This window comes from Phalacrocorax carbo, chromosome 1 (assembly GCF_963921805.1).
Source record: "Phalacrocorax carbo chromosome 1, bPhaCar2.1, whole genome shotgun sequence".
Taxonomy (NCBI): domain Eukaryota; kingdom Metazoa; phylum Chordata; class Aves; order Suliformes; family Phalacrocoracidae; genus Phalacrocorax; species Phalacrocorax carbo.
The window spans coordinates 155,373,347-155,382,655 of NC_087513.1; positions in this window are offsets into that span (position 1 = coordinate 155,373,347).

The following is a 9,309-nucleotide window of genomic DNA, read 5'->3' on the forward strand; positions in this document are numbered from 1 at the left end:
ACTGAATCCAAATATGAGACAAAGTGCCCCACAGGAAAAAACAGCCTAGGGCTGGAAGAAGTTGGTCTCAGAGCTAGGCATGAGGAACATGAACAGAAGAAAGCAGCTGAGTAGGATAGAAACTTCATCTGGAAGGGATGGAGGAATTCTTTTGGATTTATAACAAAATGGGTAGGAAACTGACTACTCAGAAAGTCTAGTGGCAGAAAATAAGAAACTAATTCAGTTAAGTAAGGCCAAGTAAGCATCGTTCATGAAAGACGAATATTCAGTACTAATGCAGGCAAATCTGCAGAATGGGGATGAAAATGACACAAAAAAGAAAACAGACAAACAAATAGCATGGTCAGAGCAAAAGATGAAAGGGGAAGTGTACAAAAAGATCTGGTAATTTCTTGCATGGTTCCTCGGTGAAGACAGGGCCCTCCGATTCAGGCTGGGTGTGCAAATAAGCTTAACGAAAGTTCATTCTCTGGACAATTCAAGTTCCTGAAGCTTTAGTCTTACCCTGCTAAAAGTAGTAATGGAATATGACTATCTTAGACTCCTGACTATATTTTCAACTGGACCCAGGCATAAGGACCAAGAAATTTAAAAATAAATAAATAATAAATAAAAAGAGGGACTCCCACCTTTGGAAAACTGTTAACATGGTCTTCTTTGAAGAATAATGCAGATAATCAATCCATAAGTTTAAAGAAACAGAACTACAAAGGCCTATATACAAAGCCTACCCCAAAATTAAGAGAGTCATGTTTAAGTCAGAATAAAACCCTGCCCTATCCAAAGAAATAGCGACTTCTGCTCCAAGTGTCCCCTCCAAGGCACTGCAATATTTTTGTCTCAAAACATAAAACATTGGCCATTTCTCTTGGACAGGATAAAGTAGATGACTTCTGGAGAACCTTATGACCATTATGAGAACACAAATAATTTATTTTTAAGCATTTTAATTAAAAGATAATAAATATTAATAAACCTTAATTCCTTCCTTCACTAAATCCTGAATTCTCAGTAAGTTTACTTTCAACTCTAATGCTATTTTCAGAGTAGTATTTTCTTGCTAGTGCTTTCTAGCAAATGTTTTCTAGTTTTTAGTGTTTCTTGCTAGAATTGAGCTGCTTCCTGTAGCTCCTCATGTACGAGATTCTGTTAGCTGGCAGGAAACCTAAGACTTAGACATTGCAGTTCTGCATGCAAGTTCGTTCCAGGAATCCAGTCTTTGGCTTTTAATCCTCTTTTTGTGCTACTGATGCAGAGACTTTAAATTGCTTTTTAAAAGTAATTTAATGAACCAATAATGTTTTATTTCAGCTTGATATGCACTTGATTGGTTTACTCGAGATACAGTTACCAAACATGACTCACCCCAGGATGATTATGTTTCGGTTTCAGCCAGGTGCAGCTAGGACTTGGCAACCATCATCCTGAAGCTGGTGTCTGTGCTAATTCTGCACTTGGTGACCTTCACAATGTGGGTGTTTGAATGATTCTGTTGGCACAAATACAAATTCTCTCATACAACCATCTGTTCCTTGTGGAGAGGAATTTTCAACAGGTATCTGGGGTGTTTCATCTGCAGCATTCAGTTTTCAGCACATAGCCCATATTTACAGTGGGAAAATAATGCCTTCACTGCCTTGAAGAAAGTAGGGCCACTAGTGATATTTAGAGATGGAATCCTTTATCAGTGTTAAATGTAAGGGGAATTCACTGAGCACCTCCTCATGACACTTCAAATCAACCTCAAGATTGAAGATCCAAAGGCTGGTCTTCCACCCCACAGTCCTTATTATTCCCATTCTCCTATCATATAACTCCACTTTCACAAAATAATTCTTTCTTCTGTTTTTCATCATCCCCCATGCCTGCCTACCCTGGCTGTGTCTGGAGAATCACTAGTATGCTGCAAGTTGATGGCAAAGAGCGGTGTCTAATCTAGGTGTAACATGGTGTGCCTAATTATAACCCTGACTGAGTTTCTTCGATGCCCTGATTTAAGGAACTACAAATGTCATTCACAGAAATAGTTTGGTTTTTTTTTTAATTTGACATACATCACACAGCCAGGGCTGAAGGAAGGTTTTCAGTTTTCCTATTTATCTACTAAGCCTAACAATTACTTCTTAATATAAACCTTAGATGACTCCTATTCCACTGAATCAAATGCCGGCATCTGTGTGACATCCATTTTAAGACAGATATGTCAATATAAAATGACATTTTTGCTTGTAATGTGCAAGTTAATTTCCTTTACATCATTACTTATTTTATATACTCTTTGGAGGCTTCCTGCTCTTCAGAAATTCCAGCACAGTTTATCTACCATTTAACTGTACTAAAAGAGGAAAGTAACATTTTATATATAGGACAAAGTTTTTGCAATCTTCAAGTTAAAAAAAAAAAAGAAAAAATAACTCTCATTTGAATATCAGAAATGAAGAGCTCTGTCTGCAATAACAGATGCACTAACACATTAAGAAGCATACATTTATGTACAGAAAATAAACAGAGATCCTATATGGGTCCCCAGAATTACAGGTTACATGACAATGATTCTGAGGCAAATATTGTTGTTTATGTGGTGCACAGAGTACTTTGCAGTAAGATTCAGTGACTACACCAATTTCTCTTTTCATACGTCTGAGAGATCTTTTATTTCAGGAAGTTATCTGTTAGGGATAAATAAGTCTTTCATTTTAATCTTTCTCAAGATTCCAAGCTTACACCAGGCTTTATTGGTGGAGAGGGATTATGCTGTCTTGTAGACATGACATGTTTTCCAAATAAATTCAGTGCTGCACATGAAAATATTTTGAACATTTAGTTCATATTACTTCATCTCATTTTAATTTGTGTTTCAGGGTTTCTAGCCTCCAGTTTAGTTTGATACACTCTATAGGATGACACAAAATTTTAGAGGTCAATCCAAAGTGACCACCAATGTTAGCTTCTGCTGCTGTCAGGCTGCTTGCACATTCTCAGTGCTCTGCGGAAACACAGTGTCACAGACACTTGGTACAGAAACTCTGCGTCCTTCTTCAACTTAAATTTCATAGGATCATAGAATTGTTTAGGTTGGAAAAGACCTTTAAGGTCATCCAGTCCAATCTTTAACCTAACATGTCCAAGTCCTCAGCTAAACCATGTCCCTAAGTGCCACATCTCAACATCTTCTAAATACCTCCAGGGATGGTGGCTCCACCACTTCCCTGGGCATCCTGTTCCAATGCTTGACAACCCTTCTGGTGAAGAATTTTTTCCTAATATCCAACCTAAACCTCCCTTGGCACAATCTTAGGCCTTTTCCTATTATCCTAAATTTTTTTCTTATTCATATCCTATTAAAAATATGCTGCCTTATGCATAGTTTTTCATGTATTCATTTATCATCTAATCTTCATACCGGCTAAATCCTGTAATGTATTCTTTTTAGAGTTAGCTGGCATAAAGAATTATAAGAAACATAAAAGAGTCCAAATCAGGGTAGTCTCCTCAAGCCCCCAGTGCTTTTTAACAGATAGATAGGAGTTCTCGGTGCTTCTTCTAACCAGTTGGATGCAGGCCAGTTTCAAATAAAAAGCTGTGCAGCTATGCCAAACACAGTATTATGGTCAAACTATCAAAGATTTTCAAAGTGTATGGACCATTCAGAATTTCACATTTTCTTACATTATTTATCTGGTTAGGATAAGCAGAAGTTTTAGAGCCAGAAAGGTGGAAAATCAAAATCAGTGTGAGCTGCAAACCTGAGTAACAATGCACATGGTCCTTATATCCATAGCACTTCATTCCGAGTGCAACAGTTGGCATAAAAATGTGCTGACAGTATCTTTTGCAAACTGGTGCTTCATCAAAATTCCACAAGTGGTGGAATGCTGCAAGCAGTACTCTACCAGCATAGAAAGCTGGGAGGTCACTGATGTGCTCCTCTTGAAAGGTTTGGATTTTTTAAAGCCTCAGCCTAAGTTGTTCTTCTGCCAGACACTGAAACAAATGCTAGGTCTTGACTGTTTACATATGAACTGGTTTTTTGTGTGTGTTTAACAGTGCCTCCTAATGGCATCAGGTCTGCTGCAGACAGAAAGAGGAGGGTCTTTCTCTTCTATTATTTTGGTCTGGAGATAAAAAGGTACTGTAGAGAACTGAATAACAGGTGAGAGGACTAGTACAGATTTTCTCTGTCTGACCTATGATCGTATGGAGGAGAGACTAGGGTAACTACTATAAAACCAGAAGAGTCATGGCACCTCCCTCATATTCCACAAATCTGCTCATCCTTTTGCTTAAGATTTTCCTGTCCATTTACTTTTCAGCCATACCTTGTTGTACTCCTGTTTCTGCAGCAACTGCTGCTTTTCAGTTCTCAACCCTTTTAGTCTATTCCTTCTCTATTAAATGATTAAAGACGAATGTAAGAGGGGAAACTCTTTAACAAAGGTACACCACTGTGCTAGTTACAGTTAGACAACCTGTTCTGAGCGCTTGCACTTCCAAATCCTACATCTGTAGAATCACAGAATGGTAGGCGTTGGAAGGGACCTCTGGAGATCATCTATCTCATCCCATCCCCCTGCTTGAGCAGGTACACCCAGAGCAGGGGGCACAGGAACGAATCCAGGCAGGTTTGGGATATATCCAGAGAAGGATATTTTTTCCTTATATCCAGTCTATATCTACCCTCCTTTAGTTTAAAACCGTTACCCCTTGTCCTGTCACAACAGGCCTTGCTAAAGAGGTTGCCTCCTTCTTTCCTACAATCCCCCTTTAAGTACTGAAAGGCTGCAATAAGGTCTCCCCACAGCCTTCTCTTCTCCACGCTGAACAACCCCAACTCTCTCAGCCTTTCTTCATAGGAGAGGTGCTCCAGCCCTCAGGTCATTTTTTGTGGCCCTCCTCTGGACCTGCTCCAACAGGTCCATGTTCTTCTTGTGCTGAGGGTTTCAGAGCTGGACACAGGACTCCAGGTGGGGTCTCACCAGAGTGGAGCAGAGGGGCAAAATCACCTCCCTCGACCTGCTGGCCACGCTGCTTTTGATGGAGCCCAGGATACGGTTGGCCTTCTGGGCTGCAAGCACACATTGTTGGCTCATGTCCAGCTTTTCATCCACCAGTACCCCCAAGTCCTTCTCTACAAGGCTGCTCTCAATCTCTTCATCCCCCAGCCTGTACTGATACTGGGGGTGGCCCTGAACAAGGTGCAGGAGCTTGCCCTTGGCCTTGTTGAACCTCATGAGGTTCTCACTGGCCCACCTCTCCAGCTTGTCCAGGTCTCTTTGGATGACATCCCATCCTTCTGGTGTGTCATTTGCACTGCTCAGCTTGCTAATATCTGCAAAGGTCCTGACGGTGCACTCAATCCCACTCACTATGTCATTGATTAAGATATTAAACAGTACTGGTCCCAGTATGTACCCCTGAGGGGCACCACTTGTCACCCATCTCCATCTGGGCATCGAGCCATTGACCACCACCCTCTGGATGCAACCATCCATTCCAGTTCCTTATCCACGGAACCGTCCGCCCATCAAATCCATATCTCTCCAGTTTAGAGAGAAGGAGGCTGTGGGAGAATGTGTCAAAGGCCTTACAGAAGTCTAAATAGATGACATCCATAGCTGACATAGATGACATTCCCTTGTCCTGTACTGATGTAGTCACTCCATCATAGAAGACCACTAGGTTGGTCAGGCAGGACTTGCCCTTGGTGAAGACATGCTGGCTGCCTCGGATCAGGTTGGTCAAACATGATCTCCCCTTGGTGAATCCATGTTGACTACTTCTGATCACCTTCTTGTCCTCTACATGCCTAGAGATAACCCCCAGGATGAACTGTTCTATCACCTTTGCAGGGATGAAAGTGAGGCTGACTGGCCTATAGTTTCCTGAGTCCTCTTTCTTGCCCTTTTTGAAGACTGGAGTGACATTGGCTACCCTCCAGTCTTGGGCATCTCTCCTGTCCTCCATGACCTTTCAAAGATGATGGAGATTGGCTCAGCAAGAACATCGTCCAGCTCCCTCAGCACTCGTGGGTGCATCCCAGGGTGGCCATAGATTTGTGAGGATCCAGTCGGCTTAAATGATCTCTAACCCAACCATCCTCAGCCAATGGGAATTTTTCCTTTCTCCAGATTTTCTCTCTCACCTCTGGGGATTGGGATGCCTGGGGATTTACTGCCTCAGCAGTAAAGACAGAAGCAAAGGCAGAATTCAGTAACTCTGCCTTCTCTGCATCCTGCATCACTGGGGCACCCACCTCGTTCAGCAGTGGGCCCACAGTTTCCCCAGTCTTTCTTTTAATACTGATGTATTTGAAGAAGCCTCTTTTTATCTTCTTGAAGAAGCAAGGTTGGAAGACATATTCACAGTAAGGTGGCAAAGAGGAAGAGGAGAAGGAAAGAAGTTATCTTTAAAGAAACCTGAATAAATAAATAAATAAAAATCCAAGTAAGACCAAAGGATTACTTGAGAATGGCATGCAAAACACAGACTGTTAAGAAAGGCTTTAAAGAAGAGTTCTACCCTTCATAATTTCTTTTACTATAGTACCATTATTTTTGAAGTCTATTCTGTTTAGCAGAAGTCACCATAAAATGCAACCTAGATGTAAAGCTTCCTATAACATAATCAGGGAGATCAGGGAGGCAGGGGATGCCACTGGGGGAACTTTCCTGCCTAAATCATATTTTATCTCACCTAAACTATAAACCTGCAACTGAAAACTCTATAACCTAAACAAACTATCATTGTGATCCTGGTCTGTACATGGTTCAGGACAAACACTTAGACAAAATAAAACTAATTCAGGTAAATTGGTAACAGCTGGTTGCGAATAGACTGCATTTCTGAATTCGGACAATACAAAGATGAACTTGTAACAAAAATGAAGTACAATAGAAAGGAAAAAAACGATGCAGGTACAGTAACTAATAATCTTGAAAACTACACTAGAGACACTGTAGTTTAGACACCTAACTCCTGATGTGCCTTATTGACATTGCTGATCTATACAGCTTACCTATGTGGGTATCCAAACATGCCTGCTCACAAAACCACAGACAGCAGAGATGTCACTGCCTAGCAATTTGTCAGGATACAGCAAGGAAGAAATCTGGGTCATTTGGATAATTATCATTTGAATAATCATTATCATTCCAGACAACTCAGTCTGTTGCCTCAGGCATCTGAGAAATTTCATCCGGTCACCTCAGCCCTGTAAAGTAAAGAAAAGCATTTTGTGAACTTAACAGAACTTACAGAAAAAAAAGAAGTGTGCAAAGGAGTGTTTTGGATTCCAGATATTCTAAATTCTCTATACATTTTCAGGACATGAAGAAGATTTCTAGCAATGCCTTTCTAGTCATTACCCTTATGATTAGTAATAGCTAATAACCTTGTGGGAGATCCCATAATGTTAAACACAATCCGGTAATCATAGAAACTTCTGCCTGAAAAGGAGAATGATCCAAATATACAAATTTTGAACCAAAACAAAAGACAAGGAAGGAAGCAGAGTCAGAGGAAAATAGTCACTTTACATGTTATCATCTTTCTAAGCTCACTAGGACAAGAGATATTGTAAAGTTAAAAGAGAGGGTAGAAGGAAAGAAAAGAAACAGAGTGACAGAGATCAGCAGAAGAACGAGCAGGAAGGCAGTCAGAAAAAGAAGTGGGTTTCTTAGAGATGCTTAGCAGCACCTCTGAGCAGGAAGTAATTGCCAGTGGATAGAAAGAGCAAACTCAATGCCAAGACAGAAAGCAATGATGGAGCACCTTGGTCAATATATTTATAAATCTGCAGGAGGTCCTGGGAAAGCAAAAAAGCAAAAAAAAACCCAACAAATCGTCCAGCTCTCTATTTCTTGAGATGGTAATCTTCCCATGATATACATTTTCAATAAATTTCCTGACAGAAAAGAAATGCAACCACTCCTAAAGTTTGCTAGACAGACAGAATTAGCTGGGTTTGTTTTATTTTAAAACACACAATCAAAGGTATGCCAATCAACAAGCAAATATATATATATTAAAAAATGGCCTATTAAATTTCTTTCTCTGGTATGGTCAGTTAAAATTAATTTTGGCACATGAGGCAGCCTGAAGCCAGACGTTACGTCCTCGCTGTGCTTTGAAGTGAGAACTTTGAAAACAATGTCCCTGACCATGGCAGGGAGGTTGGAACTAGGTGATCTTTAATGTCCCTTCCAAATCGTTCTATGATTCTATGAATGTCATCTTCAGGCTGACCAGGAGTTAACTAAAAACCTGGCTTTTTACTGAGGGAGACCTAGGTATTATGGTCTCCTTGTCATGGGAGTCATATATTTGACAACACAATAGTCTGACTTCTATAGGAGCAGAAATGGGAAAATGGAAAGCTGTGCTCTGTTGGGTTTTGGCAGCAGGGAATTATTAGCAAATCAAAAAAATCAGTTAACTTTCATTTAGAAAGAATTTGTATTGAGCAGTCCTGAGTCTGGCATGAACACTAGTTTAACCACTTAATTTATAGCATTTGACCATGAACTTTGCCAAAGTTTGTGCTACCCACATAAGCATTTAAGGTCTCAGAATATTACCAGATATATTCGTCTGTCAATCACTTTTAAAAGGAACCAGCTACTGATTTTTTAATACTTATTTGGTTCATATGAAAATGCATTTGTTGCTCTGGAACAGCTATTGCTGTATCTTGGCTGGCAACAGAAAACGCCATACTTTTTACAGAATCACAGAGGTGAGAAGCAACCTCCGGAGACTGTGTAGTTCAGCCCACCTGCTCAGAGTTGCTCAGGGCCATTTCCAGTCAGACTTTTAATATCTCCGTGGATGGAGGCTTCACAATCTCTCTGGGCAACCTGTTCCAGTGTTTGACCACCCTCATGATAAAAAACTGTGTTCTTGTGTTTAAATACAATTTCTTATATGCCAGTTTGTGCAACGATTGCAGTACTCCTTGCCAAAACCTGAGGAAAAAAAAAAAAACAAAGAAAGCACCAGGGCAACTGCAGTGTGTAAGGCAGAGCTGAGGGTACGCGAGCCAGGGCTACCCGCAGCAGCTTTCCCAGCATCTGAGCTGGAATCAGCATGCTTTGGAAATGGCAGAGCCCTCACACACAATGTGACTTTGTAAGGTCAAGAACCGGAACCAGCCAAAATCTGACTCAGTGTGCCCTGACTTAAAAAAAACCAACAAAACCAAAAACAAACCCAAAACAAAACAAAACAAAAAAAAAAACAACCCAAAACATGAGCAATGTGTTCTGAGGTAGAGCGGTGACTAACCACCGGGACCAAGGGAGGAGGTAG